Here is a 14,443-nt window from a genome sequence, read left to right as displayed (position 1 = left end):
GCGTTCCTACAAACATATTTGTTGTAGTATTCTTGTCCCATCACTAAACTTTACCTTTTCATTCTTCCCTAAAAAGGGTCACAAAAGAGTGTCCAACTGCTTTAGAGGCCGACCCATCACTAAACATTACAATATAATATGCAAATTTTTTCGGCTATTTAGGAATATTCACCAGAAATTTTACAAATATATAAAGTCACTGTAGCAAATGAGAAAAACTATCAAGAGTAATCGGATAACCCCATGTGTGCTGCAAAAATTATTAATTGGACCGGAAAGATGGATGTTGATATGGGTGTTCATGTCTTTTTATGGATTCAGTAATCTTTTAATACCCTAAATCTTATGGAAGGCTTTCTTTGGACATAATATCTATTGTAGTATTCTTTTCACATTATTAGACCTTACCAAATCAGATGACATATGATTATGTGGAAATAAAATCAATGAATCCACATTACTGGGATGGTTTTCGTTGAGTTTGCAATCTCAATAAAATCAATGAATTCACATTATTGGAATGGTCTAACTCATATATCTTAACTATACATTTTTTAAAAGTCAAGAATGTTAGTTTGAGTAGTTTAGTGAACAATTTATTTCTCCAACTAACCAATTATGAAATAGTTTATGTGATAACCTATTTTTGAAATTACAAATTCTCAAAAAATTCTTGTTTTAGAACTTCGAGAGAAATTCATAATGAATGTAATGACTACACTAACATACATACAAACATACAAACATGCATACATATAATCAAGTGTATTGACTAGTATACAACATAAGTGTCATGACCTCTGCATGAGTTACACATGAAGAATTTATTTTGAGATGAAATTGAAAGCCTCTTTGATAATAAATTCAATTACATGGCATGTTTATATCCTATATTTTTGTTCTTTGTTATATTATCACATGGTGTTACACAAAAGAATTTTAGTGTTGAAGAAATAAGATGTAATTGATTGTCAGCCTTTTGTTTTCGAAATACCTAGTACTGATTTCATACGTCACCATCCCAAAGAGTCATATTCCAAACACTATGTTATCCTTCATAACTTACTTCCATGTTTGCACTTACGCAACTTGGCTATTTGCATGCCTGAATATCACTTGTTGGAACTCCAACATCACTTGAATTAACAATCTTGCACATTTTAGTTGCAAATGAATTGATGTGATTGTTGGCCTTAAGATACCATATTTGTTGCCTAGGTTGTGCATATTTTCCCATGTCATCCCTACTACCCTACAATGTGGCTAGGCTACATCATGGACATATTACCATATCATTGCCTAGAAACAACCATGTGAAGCACCAAAAAGGTGAGGCCATTGAAGAAATCAACCAAATCTTCAAAATGATGAAGGCATTGGTCATTGAACTCCATCAATGATTTGTGAGATGCACCATAACAATAAAGTCAAACAAATCCACATTGACCTCTACCCATATAGATATTTTTCTAAAACTAAGGCTTTGATAGCACGACATAATATTCCCAACTCCAAGCCAGGTCATGTCATTATACATTTTTCTTTGATACAAACCCTTTTCTAGCACCATTATTCTTTCATATTAACTAATAAAAATATTTAAATCCATTTAAGTTTAATTCTTGTTGAATGCCAATGTTCAAGATCAATATTAATAAATATTCCTCTTTTATATAGGAACAATAGCATCGAACAACCCCTCCAATGGCCCCTTTTTAGGAGGAGTTGTGTTAGGTTCCAACAAGCATATTAGATGACATTTCGAGGGGTCTTCTGGGCATACTACATGTACACAATCAGTTTCTAGTAAACATATTCAACGATAGGCTATAAATTTAATGTTTAACATGTGAACACTCTTCTTTGACACATGTTTAATGTGAAAAAGTATCGTTGTTGATAGGTGCATGGGTCTCGCTTGAGCTTGGTGATAGTGATTTGATTACTTTTCCTTCAAGAAACAACCAACTATCTGATAGAGTTGGTTCAAGTAAAATCTGAATATAAATCTTGAAGTGAGATGTTTAATGCATGAAAATTTATCACACGTGTCTCATACTTGTGATTGACAATTTTGTGTAAATTTTACAACCCTTTCATATAGATCTGTTGAAAGGGATTTAGGAATGAGTATACATGATTCTGATGGGTCTACTTCGCATGGTAGAGGTACATGCTCGATTTCTAGTTAACATGTTCAAGTCTAGACAATATATAAATTTAACGTTTAACATGTGAATACTTTCTTCTTTCACACACATTTAATGTGAAAACATATCATCATCCATAGGTGATTTCTATTAGTGTGAGTATGGCCATGTTGATTCTCAGTGAGTCATCTAGGAGCATTCAGGTGAGGAGCATACTTAAATCTTGTTCAATATATGTTTAATGTTAAAAGTTACCCTGTCTCTCGTACTTATGCGTGACTAGAAATTTGATGTTTTCTATAGGGAATAATAGCTTTGAGTTTGTTTCCTCAAAAGGGGAAAATCATCCTATTATTGACACCTCAATGAATGAAAGAGTTCTTCTGTAGCGACTATAACCACCCTCCAAAATTTTGCATATGCTTCGATTTTAGAGTCTTCGTTACTGTCCACAACAACTCATCTTGCATTGATCTAGGTATTCATGATTTGATTGAGACTTGTCTTTTCATTTTCACTTGTGTTTGTTAAGTTAGTTGATTCTTCTAAGTCACAATCTCATTTCCCAACTTGGTCTCACAACAGTTTTGGGCTTGCCTCTAGAAACTGTGCAATCCTTGAGGGCAACCAACCTTGATGATGGAAATTGCGCAGTCATGACTTCCAGTGAGCCTTGAGCTCATAAACTGTGCAGCCATGGGAGGCAGCCCAACACTGAGCATAGAAATTGTACAACCCTCACTAAGCTCAGAAACTGCGTAGTGCACTAAGTCGAAAAGTTGCCCAGTTCCCAGAACTGCACAATCTTTCCCAGTAGTGTGCATGGCAAGTTTCCTCGAAAAAATAAAAAAAAAACATCCCTAAAAATTAGGGATTTATTTTTAGTATCTCAAAGGAGGAACTTGCTCTATTTTTAAAAACTTCTACCAAGTGACACTTTTTCCTTGATTTTAGGCATGCACATCATAAACCCTAATTTGTCCAAATCTATTTAATCGACATTTTTAGAGATCATTTGCACATTCGATATTGGAGCTCTAGAGTTCCCGAGGAAATCAAGGAATCTTTGATGTGATCACCCATGCTTTTCTGAGTGATTTTGCTTTTGTCATCTTTTGCCGCTTTTTTATGTCGCTTTTTATTTTTTGGCTTGTGCGAGTGTTGCTTCACTCATTTATCTAAGTTCATGGTTGCTGGCATTTTAACATTTTTTAACTTGTAGAAGTGTTGTTTTAAGTTATAGATTTCCCTTCCCAAGTGTCACATTAGTTCACCAATGGTAGTTGTTGCAGTGACTCTCCTCAAATACTTCATTTTCCTTCTATTTTATTAATTACTGCACTTGATTCACATGCATTTATCTACACTTAGTTAGATATGCACTCAACCTCACACTAAGTCTTAGATCTTCTTGTTTTCACACTTCCCTTGGGAAAATTTGGGTTTCTCTTGGTCGGTTTTCACTTTGCCCAGCTGGCACTACACAATCATGAGGCTCAAGCCATAAGCTTGGCCTCTGGAATTATGTAGTGTGTAGTCCAAACTGGCTCCAACTGTGCACTGTGCAGTTTCAACATCCATCTTGTCATCTTGTCCATTGAGATTGCGCAATGCGCGGTCTCTCCCAAGCCTCTACCTCGGTTGAACTACACATTGTGCAGTTTCAACCATCAAGCTTCCATCCTGGATGATGGGACTGTGTAGAGTGTAGTTCCCAGAGGCATCCGTTCCTTCTTTCTAGAGAAAATCGTGTAATCCTCCCCATCTAGTGCCTTGTTTGCTGCTTGAACTTACCTTGTAAGTTGTTTTGCTTTACACTGACATTTGCTTGCCATGAATGTCCTTGCTGTCCAACAGGTACAACATTTCTTGAGAACCTCTCCAGTAACCATTATTACTATGGAATCTAAGAGAGATGCATCAAAGAAAACTGCTGAGAGATGTACTGGGGAAGCAGTTGAGAAAAATTCAATTGATTTTCCAATGTATGCAGATACTTAGCTGTTTATAGAGAGGGGATCATCACTGACATGAAAACAGATTAAAGATGCTTTTTCAAAGGACTTTGAGGCAGACTTAGAGGAATGAATGGTTTATCTTAGCATCCGAAAGTTAGGGGTATACAAGGTTGCATGCAGGTATCCTGCCTTCTCGTGTGCAAATATTATTAGCTAGATTGTCTCACACATCCATGAGAAGACCATGACATTGAGCAGTGTGAGCAGGCAGAAGAATTTCAAAAGATGTATCACTTTCCCGAGCCAATAAAGCGCATGGACTCACCCTTCTATGTCACACACAACTATGTGAACACAAGAGACATTATCAAATGCTGGGTGAAAGATCCATCAAAGTTTTTACAGACACCCACCCATGTGTACAGTAAAAAATTTCCCTCAGGAAGGCTTACCAGTGCTTGGTTATCTTTACTTGCAGAATATTTCACTGAAACCTTTCTTAAAGGGTGGGCAATTTTATTGGACCAATGATGAATGCTGGGAGGCCGTTCAACTGGATGGATCTATTGGCCCAACAATTAAAGGCCCATGTAGCACAGGCTCAGCATATGCCCAAGGGTGAGTGAGAAAGATTCGATATGTCTGCATACTTACTGGATGCAATATGTGCACATCAACTGTGCCCTAGCACGAACTAGATAGGGGCACCGCGAGAACCTTCCATACACATTTATTGCAAGTTTCTTTCTGAATGCAGTTATCGGGGACCAATGGTGCGGCTAACTGGCCACTTCATCATCCCACTGTACAAGCTTATTGTTGTTATATATATATAACTTAATAAAATTTACGTAAATAAAATCTCTATTTTTAGGGGGAAATAGATCGTATTTCAAATTAACGTATTGGGCAATATCCTAGCTACCAGCCCATAGAGCCTGATGTCCGGAGGATCGTTATCAAGCCACCGCTTCGTCATTATGAGCAGATATGGAATGAACTCTGCAAGTGATCTTCGTTACTACTCCAGTATCAAAATTGTTCACAATATCTGTATTTTTCACGTAAATAATAATAATTATTTTATATAGCCGCTGGAAGATGTTTTTGTTTTGTGTGTTTTTTTAAACACAAAAGACTTATTCAGACACGTCCAGTATATGTGTGAAAATTTCCTCGGGCTATCTACTCTTTGAGTTAAAATTTCATGAAAGTGTGTATTTTTTGAATTAATCAATATAAGCGATAATATTAGTTTTAAATTTCAATATCAGCGATAATATTAGTTTTAATATCAGCGATAATATTAGTAATCAATATAAGCGATAATATTAGTTTTAAATTTCAATATCAGCTACATCACGTTTTTAGAAATTTAAATTTACATAGATAAAGTGACAAGCCACAATCTCAACTACTTATCAACGATAAATGCCCTAGAACGATAAATGCTTTTGGTAGGGTAGAAAACTAATAGCCGATGGGGGCCTGTCTGATGTAAGTTTGGTTCCGAGTGATTTGTCTCTTGAGCTTATTGGGAAATCCGCAATTGAGATAAAGATGCCTTTCTTCCAGTATGTTTTGTTTTACACATTTTTATTCTAATTTTTATTGTATAGTTTGTTAGCTTGTTTTAAATAGTAATTTTTTTTAATGTGTTTTTACTAAATTGTAGAGTAATTAATAAGAATTTTAAGAAGGTTGTATATATATAGTTAAGTTCATTTAAAATTTAAAATAAAAATAAAAATTATAATTATAATTAGTAGAATTAAGTTAAAATTTTATATTATAATTAAATTTCAAATTTACATTAAAATATTTATCATAATTAAATTTTAAAAATAATAAAAATTAATTTTCTCTAAGTGCAAATTTCTGTGATTTATGATGATAAACCAAATCTCTTGTTAAATCATATAGAAATTTCAAAGTCTAGTTCATTATTAGACAAAGATGGATAGGTTCATCTAAGGAATAAATAAATACTGGAATGATATAACTATATTTATGATCATAAACCAAGTCTCTTCCTATTAAATCACATAGAAATTTCAAAATCTTGTTCATCATAAAGACATAGATAGATAAGTTGAATAAATAAATATTGTAGTGATATAACAATTAGATTACAACAAAATAAAAAAAATAATGTTCTATTCACATAGAACGTGAGAGAATAAATAAAAAAATCATCTGAATTGAAAAAAAACAAAAAGAAAATCCATTAAACTAAGAATTAACTAGAATAACAAAAAATAATTAAAATAAAGTCTTAAAAATATAAATTTACCGTAGAGAACCCAAAAGAAAATGATGATTTTAAGAACAAATAATTATAAATTAATAATAATATGATTATTTCTATTTTAAAAATAAAGAATTAAATAAACAAAAGGTAAAGGATAATTCTAAGAAATTTTATTTTTTATAATAAATAATAAATATTTTTAAAAATTATTAATAATATGATCATTTTTATTTTAAATAAATAAATAAAGAAAAACTTAAAGAAAACAAAGGAGTGGAAATTGTATAGAAATTCTATTTTTTAAATAAATAAATAATTTTGAAAAATAAGAAATTGTTGAATTGATTAATTAATTAATAACAATAAATAAATATACATCAAAAAATAATTAATTAATAATATTAACCATTAAATAATAAAAGGAACCAAATAGGACAAATAATTAAATAATAATTTATTTAAAGAGTAAATAAAAGTCATAAAAATAAAAAATGAAAAATCAACTTTCAAAAAACGAAAATAAATAAAAGACATAAAAATATATAATCAAATAAATTTTATTAAGAAAAACAACCATAACCAATAATAATAATAATAAATAAAATAGAATAGAATAGAATTAAAATACCATACACTTTCAAGGTAAAAGAGAGGGAAATCAAATTTAGTAACAATGAAAAAGAAAATGTTCTAAAAGAAAGGGAATCGCCAAGGAAAGAAGGGATAAAATTAAAAGAAGACACTTAGGGATGGGATGCAACAACTTCTAAGCTTCCATTAGTTTCTTCGACTTTTTTTCAATTTCAATGGCCTCGCTAAACTTACGATGATGGAAATGATCTATCTTAGCAATGACTTATCTATACATATATTGTTTATCTATACATAAATTGTGCTTTTTCTTCTCGGACTTGAGAATTTTGTCTTCTTACCATACATATTCCGCCCTATATTGTGCTTTTTCTTCTCGGACTTGAGAATTTTGTCTTCTTAGCATACATATTCCACCAAAGCCCAAAATGTAGTCTTACAATGTTTTATGTAGACCACATACTCTTGAATCCTTTGATTAATGAAATAGCGATCCTACTTTATTATTTTTATTGCTCCCATTTTTATTTTTATTAAATTTATTTCCTACCTTTTCATGGCATTGGATTATATTTTTATAATTTTTAAATATTTATTCTCATTCTTTTCGTTAGTTGATTTTCATTTTCCCATTTGTTTTTTGTGATTCTTATTTACTCTTTAAATAAATTCTTTTTAGTTTTGGTTTTGACTAGTCTTTAGTGTATTTTGTTTTTTTATTATTTATTTATTAATAATAATATTATTATTATTATATATATATAATTAATTAATTAATTTATTCTATAGTTATTTATTTTCAAAACTATTTATTTATTTTAAAAAACCCGTGGGGAAATTTTTTTATTCATTTATTTAAAATAAAAATAAACATAACATTATTAATTTATTAATATTTTCAAAAATATTTATTATCTATTTAAAAAAAAAGGATTTCTTTAGAATTTTCCCTTACATTCTGTTTTTAAATTTTTATTTTTTTAATTTAATTTATTAATTTATTTAAAGTAAAAATAATCATATCATTATTAATTTATTACTAATTTTCAAAAATATTTATTATTTATTAAAAAAATAGAATTTCTTTAGAATTTTCGTTTACATTTTGTTTTTTATTAATTCTTTATTTTTAAGATAAAAATAATCATATAATTATTGATTTATAATTTTGTGTTTTTAAAATTATCACTTTTGGTTCTTCTTTATGGTAAATTTCTATTTGTTTTTTGTAAGCTTGATATGACTACATCTTTATCATGTCTAACTTCTCACCCCAGAGGGGATAGCACAAGATTTGAACCCAAGACTTCCAGACAATTACCAATTGAGCTACCCAAGCTTAAATTTCTATTTTTAAGACATTATTTTAGTTATTTTTTGTTATTTTTTGGTTTTATAAATTTCTTTTTTATTTCCTTTTTAATTCAAATGTTTTTTCTTACTTATTTTCCAATGTTTTATGTGAATATAATATTATTTATTATTTATTTGTTTTTCATTCTATCTCTACAATATTTATTTCTCTTTATAATGAACCACACTGTATATCTCTGTCTTGATAATGAACCACAATAAGTGGTTGGAAACCCTTCCACCTTGGAATTTCTAGCTAATTTATCCCCAAAAAAAATTGGTAAAAAATAAATTTATAAAAATTAAATAGAAAAAATAAATCGATAAGTAATTTTATTAAAAAATATTATAAGAGTTTTTCTTGAGTTGAAGTTTTCAAAAGAAAACTTGTATGCATTGTGTTATTGTGTTTATATTTCATTATTGTCTTGGTTTATTGTTCTTTCTCTCATTGTCTTGTTGTTGGTATTGGCTAGTGAGGTAGGCGTTATGGGAGTGATTTGGATACTTCTAAATATGAGAGTGGTACATGTTCTAAACAAGTCATCAATCCTTGGCAAAGGGTACCTGTTCTTGATAGTCACTTTGTTCAACTGCCTGTAATCAATGTATAATCTGAGAGTACCATCTTTCTTCTTCACAAACTAGATCGGTGTGCCCCATGGTGATACACTTGGCCTAATATATCCTTTTTCCAACATTTCCTTTAGTTGTAGCCTCAGTTCAACCAACTCAAGTGTGCTCATCCTGTAAGATGCTTTTGATATTGGAGTTTCCCTTGGCACTAACTCAATAGAAACGTTTACCTCCTTGTGAGGTGGAAACTTTGTAATGTCCCCAAGAAATAAATCCCTGAACTTCTGTAAAACCGGGTACTTGTTCAACACATCTGCATTTTCAACCTCCTTACCCTTATCACTAGAAATGTGCACTAAAAATAGCTTGCACCCTTTCCTACGGCTACGCTTTGCTTGCATAGTTGTCACCATCCTAACTTATGTGGCCTTCTTCTTACCTTGAAAGACTCTTGGTTCTCCATTGTCATCAACACACTCAATAGCTTTGTCATAACAATCTACCTTGGATCTATGTAGATACAACCAATCCATGCCCAATAACATATTGTATGAACCCAACGATAATACATTCAAATGTGTTTCAGTAGGCATACCATTTAAATCAAATGCGCAATCTCTTACCCAATTATGCACTTGCTTCTTTGTACCTATAGCCAACTGCACTAACCAAGACTTTGCATGAAACTCCTTATTCAAACCACACTTATCGACCAAGTCAGGACTAACATAGCTATCATTAGATCCATGGTAAATGAAAATAGAAATAACTTGATCAAAAATATTACCATCCATCTTGATGATAAATGTTTGATGCTTTGCTTGTTTGTTATCCAGGGATGCATAGATACGTGGAATAATATGACCAACATCTCCAATAGTATGCACCTCCTGTGCATTGTATATCTGAGGTCTACCACCCTAATTCTGTGGACAATCTCTCTTGCGATGATCTTTGCCACAAGTCCAACACTTTATAAGCTTCCAGCCTCCATCCTTATTATTTTCTTCAGATTGATGTCCCAGTCCTCTATCTGATGCATTTAACCTCTTAGGTGGTGCAATATTCTCCTTGTTATCTATACCCTATGGCCTTGCTCATTTTTTATCCCATTTTCCTTTGTTCTTTACATTACCTCTCCAACTTAGCTTAGTTTCAATGTTCTGCTTCGATTGTTCATAGTAATGCTTCAGCTGGAATGGCCTCCTCTAAAGATCTAGGCTCTTGGAACTTAATCTTGTCTTTAAATGCAACCGGTAACCCACTAATGAACCTATAAATCTTGGCCTTCCCCTATGAGAGGTAAGGCCCATATCTTAATAACTCTAAGAACTTACTAGTGTACTCATCATCTATCTTGGAACCAAATTATTTTCCCTGTCATCAAAGTACCTTTCTAACAAGTACTTCTTCTTAAATAGTCGCTCAAACTCACTCCAAGACAAATCTTCCTCATGAATACACTTGAGATTCTTTACATCTTCCCACCAAACGTTTTCTTTGCCTTGGAGACTAAAGGTAGCTACTCTAGTTTTCATGTTCTTTGAGTAAGCATGCAACCTGAAGAAATTCCTCATGCCAAGCAACCATGCCTCTGCACCCTGTGGTTTCTTCATTTCCCCATCAAAAGTAGGTGTCATCGCTTTCTTAAATTCATCTGGAAAATATCCCCTATCAATCCTCTTGTAAGGATGATATCGATGATGATCGTAGTGCCTATCTGAATCAGAGCTAGAATCATACTTGTGTCTGTCCCTTCTCCTCTATGGAGTGTGGTGGGCTCTAGTATTGCAGCAATAATGTTGCAACTCCTGGGATTCCCTTCTTTACTCTTATCAACCCGGTAGTTCGTAACAAACTTGGAAGCGACGGTGCTGTATGCACAAGTACTAGCTCTTGCCGCGGCTGTCACTTGGTCAGCTGGCACAAGTCCACTAGGAGCTTAAGCCAACTTCTATGAGCTCTTAGAAGAAGCTTTTTAACTGATGGATGAAAGCTAACTCAAAGAAGGCTAATCTACTTGCAGAAAGAAACTGGAAAGCTGAAAGGAAACGTAAACCCTAGCAAACCCTAATTTTACCAGCTAGCCCTACTGATGCAAGAAAGAGGATGCAAGCTACTGAAAGAGATGCCATTGACTTCTAGGAAGGTAAAATGCATGTGTCTAAGCTACTTCTACAGTAACATCTGAAAAAAAAACATCTTTTTGTATTTTTGAATAAGTTGTCAGAATTATCATGCATGTGCTTTGACTATTTTGACTGTGCAGAGGTGGATTGGCGAGAGGAAATGCTTGCAGATGGTTGGGAAGGTTCAAAGAGGGCCTAAGGGGTCCCTAGCACCCTTCTAGAGAGTTTCACAAAGTTTGGCTATCAAGAAACCGCGTTCGTGAGCTTCTACAGGAAGTCTGCAGGGGTTCTACAAGATGTTCTGAAATTTCTACAGGATGTTCCGAGAAAAGGATTTTGGAAGGTTGATGGAGGAAAAATGATGGGAAAGTGGAAATGGAGGTTGGATAAGGATGTTAAAGGGTCTAGGACCTGGTGAATGATGCTAAGGAGCGATTGGATTTGTTCGAGGATGGAGGAAGTGATGATGCACAAGAATGTACAGATTAGGGCAAGGTGGAAAAAGTATGGCAAATGAAGGGTAGGAATCATGGATTAAGGGTTGGAGTAGATTATCTGATGGAGGAAAGGTAGATAGAGAGGTAATACAGGTGCTCTGCAAGTTATTTCTCAAACTGAACAAACAAAGACTCGGAAAATCAAGGACCTAGCTACTTTAACCTAATCTAATCTAAATAGCAGCAAAGAAAATGAACAGAAGTTTATTTGTAACGAAATCATGTGAAATAGCTATGAAAACTAAGCAATCATGAACCTGAGCATGTAACCACAACTGGTATCAACTTCTACCAATGAGAATCTAACACTAATAATTGCATGATGAAGCAAAGACAGTGTTTTTGGTGGCAGCAAGGTCACCTTGGTCCCAGCTCATGGTCCCACCGAGGGAGAGGTGAGATCAGAGGTGCTTGCTAGCCTTTTTCTGAAGATATTCTCTATTATTAACCTATCAAATCAATCTGAACATGAAAAGCTATTTTAATCATCAAAAACGACCTAAGTAACAAAGCAATATGTTAATCTAAATAACAGATTTTATTCTAAGAATGTAGCAAAAACACATAAAGGTAAACAAAGGAGGTACTGGGCACTTGGGTTGGGCCCAACCCCAAGAGCTACAGCCTCCTAAAAGAGATTAGAGCTGGTACAAAGCTGGATTCATCTTTATTGAGCAAGAAATAATAGTTACATCAAAAACTGTCCACAAGGGGAAGCTTGAAAGTGTGCCGAAATGCAGAGCTAATCTACTACCTAAAAAATGACTAAAATAATGACTAAAATTGAACTACAAACTAGCTAACTTCTACCTACAAAATGACTAACTGAAATGAGGCCCTAAGCCTTCTTATTTATATAAATTGAGGACCCCAACAACCCTCCTAAATTTTAGGAACTCGGCTGCCAAAACTTGTAGTTAACAGCAACTTTACTAGCCCTTGCTCGGCTGCCCTTGTGATAATCGATTTGGTGGCCCTTGAACTCCGAGCTGATGGTGGAGAATTCGAGGTAAGGGCCCATAAATGAAGGGGACACCTTCCTAAAAATCCTCTCCATGAATTTGGCTGCCAAGTGCTCATTTAAACCTTTGATTTTGTCTCCAAATTGACCAAAAAGACTGCATAAAGCACACATTAGACTTGTTGGCATAATGACTAACCCAATTCACTCTATTAGCATAAATATAATAAAAAACATGAAATAAACTAATGAGAATGGTGGATTAAGTCGAATTAGGAGGCTGAATGAGCCCATATAATTATCCATTTTTGGGGCTCATCATCACCCCCTACTGAAAGTGTTGCTCATCCTCTGAGCAACTAATCTATCTCTTCATCTTTGATGGCCCTGGTGGCCTCCCTGTCATGCCAAGCTTCTGAAGTGATGTCCTCTTCTCGGTCATGAAACCATGCTTTTCTCTCTACTTCTTCCCACTGCCTGTGCTCCTTTTCCTGTAGCAGTTTTGTTAAAGCTTCAACCTCAGCCGGCAGCTTGTCCTCTCCTTGTTGTTCATCAGATGTTTCCTTGTCTTTCCTTCTTCCTGTGATTGTTTGGCCACATTTTCCTCCAATTTCTCGGTCTCTTTTAACTTAGCCCGAGTTTCCTGTAGAGAATTCTCAGCTTCCTGTAGAACTGTCTCAGCTTCCTGTAGAGCTGTCTTTGAGTCCATCATTTGAATTCTCTCTCTCCAAGTGAAGGGTTTTGGCTTCCTTGTTCATAGGTGATGGTTATCTTTGAAGGAGACTCCTCCTTTTGTTTAGTTGTTGTGTGCTTAATGACAATTTACTCCTTTGACTGTGGCTGGGGTCTGCCTACTTCTACCTGTGTGCTCCTCCTTGCCTTAAAGTACATGGAAGTTTTCCTTTTTATCTTCCCTTTTTGTTTTGGAGGTGTGCTTAAGGTGGAAAGCACAGCTGCTACCTCCCTGGCCAGAATCTCAGGAGATTTCTCCTTCTGCTGCTTTGTGTCCATGCTTCCTGTAGAAACTGTTTTCGGACTTCCTATAGAAATTGTTTGCAGACTTCCTATAGAAACTGTTTCAGCCTGTTTGGCTGGATGTGTCTTTCTTTTTAATTCCTGTTTGGTTGCCTTGGTTGTGCCCTCCTTTGTTTGGACTTTTTCAGTCCTCTCTGCTCTACTCTGCAGTCATTTCTCCCTAGGTGTTTGTGCCATTGGTCCTCCCACAGTTTTAGGCTCAGCAACTTGGCCTTTTCCTTGTTTCCCCTTTCTGTTCCTTCTGTGGTGGTTTGTCCTATGTTTCCTTACCACTGGCTTTCTCTCCTGCCTCATTGTGTTCCCCTTCTTCACTGCTGATGGTGAGAGTGCTTTGTTTTATGCTCTGATTAGAAAAGGGAATGTCGTGTATGGATTTCTCCCCTAGACAAGGGATTTCAACTATCAATTAGCACTGATTCCCTGGTTCTAAGGCTATTGCTGCCCAGAACTCGGTTGCCCATTTATGGAGGGAGAAATTTGGTTTCCACAGACATGGTACAGCACTTCAATTTTTTTACTCCCAGCATACATACAAACGTGCATATTCAATTTGTTTTTTTTTTTTTTTTAACAGGCTAGCCCTCACAGTGCTTTATCTTTTCTACAGGAAAATTTTTTTTTAACAGGAACTGTGGAGGAGAATATTGACGCAGAACCGACTGAGAAATTCCATGCAACACAGGAAAACTGCTATTTTCGACTCACAGGCAGACTTGTCTCTAACCCTCCAATTCAAAACAGCTCAGTTCATCATCTTTGTGGAATATATCATGCATGGAAGAGTGTCTCGAGCCTACCTCTCTCAGAACCCCAAATTCGATGAAGAAAAGTCCAGGCTTCCCTACTTCTGAAAGCTGTGCCGTACTTCCTGTAGAACGCCGATAAGCAGGAGGGTTTAAAAAAATGGCCGAGAAAGCTTGGTTTGCTGCTATGGAGGTGGTA

The sequence above is a fragment of the Pinus tabuliformis genome, chromosome 8 (assembly GCF_031772625.1).
Source record: "Pinus tabuliformis cultivar Carrire ecotype Pingquan chromosome 8, CPIR1, whole genome shotgun sequence".
NCBI lineage: Eukaryota > Viridiplantae > Streptophyta > Pinopsida > Pinales > Pinaceae > Pinus > Pinus tabuliformis.
This window is presented reverse-complemented; position numbering follows the sequence as displayed.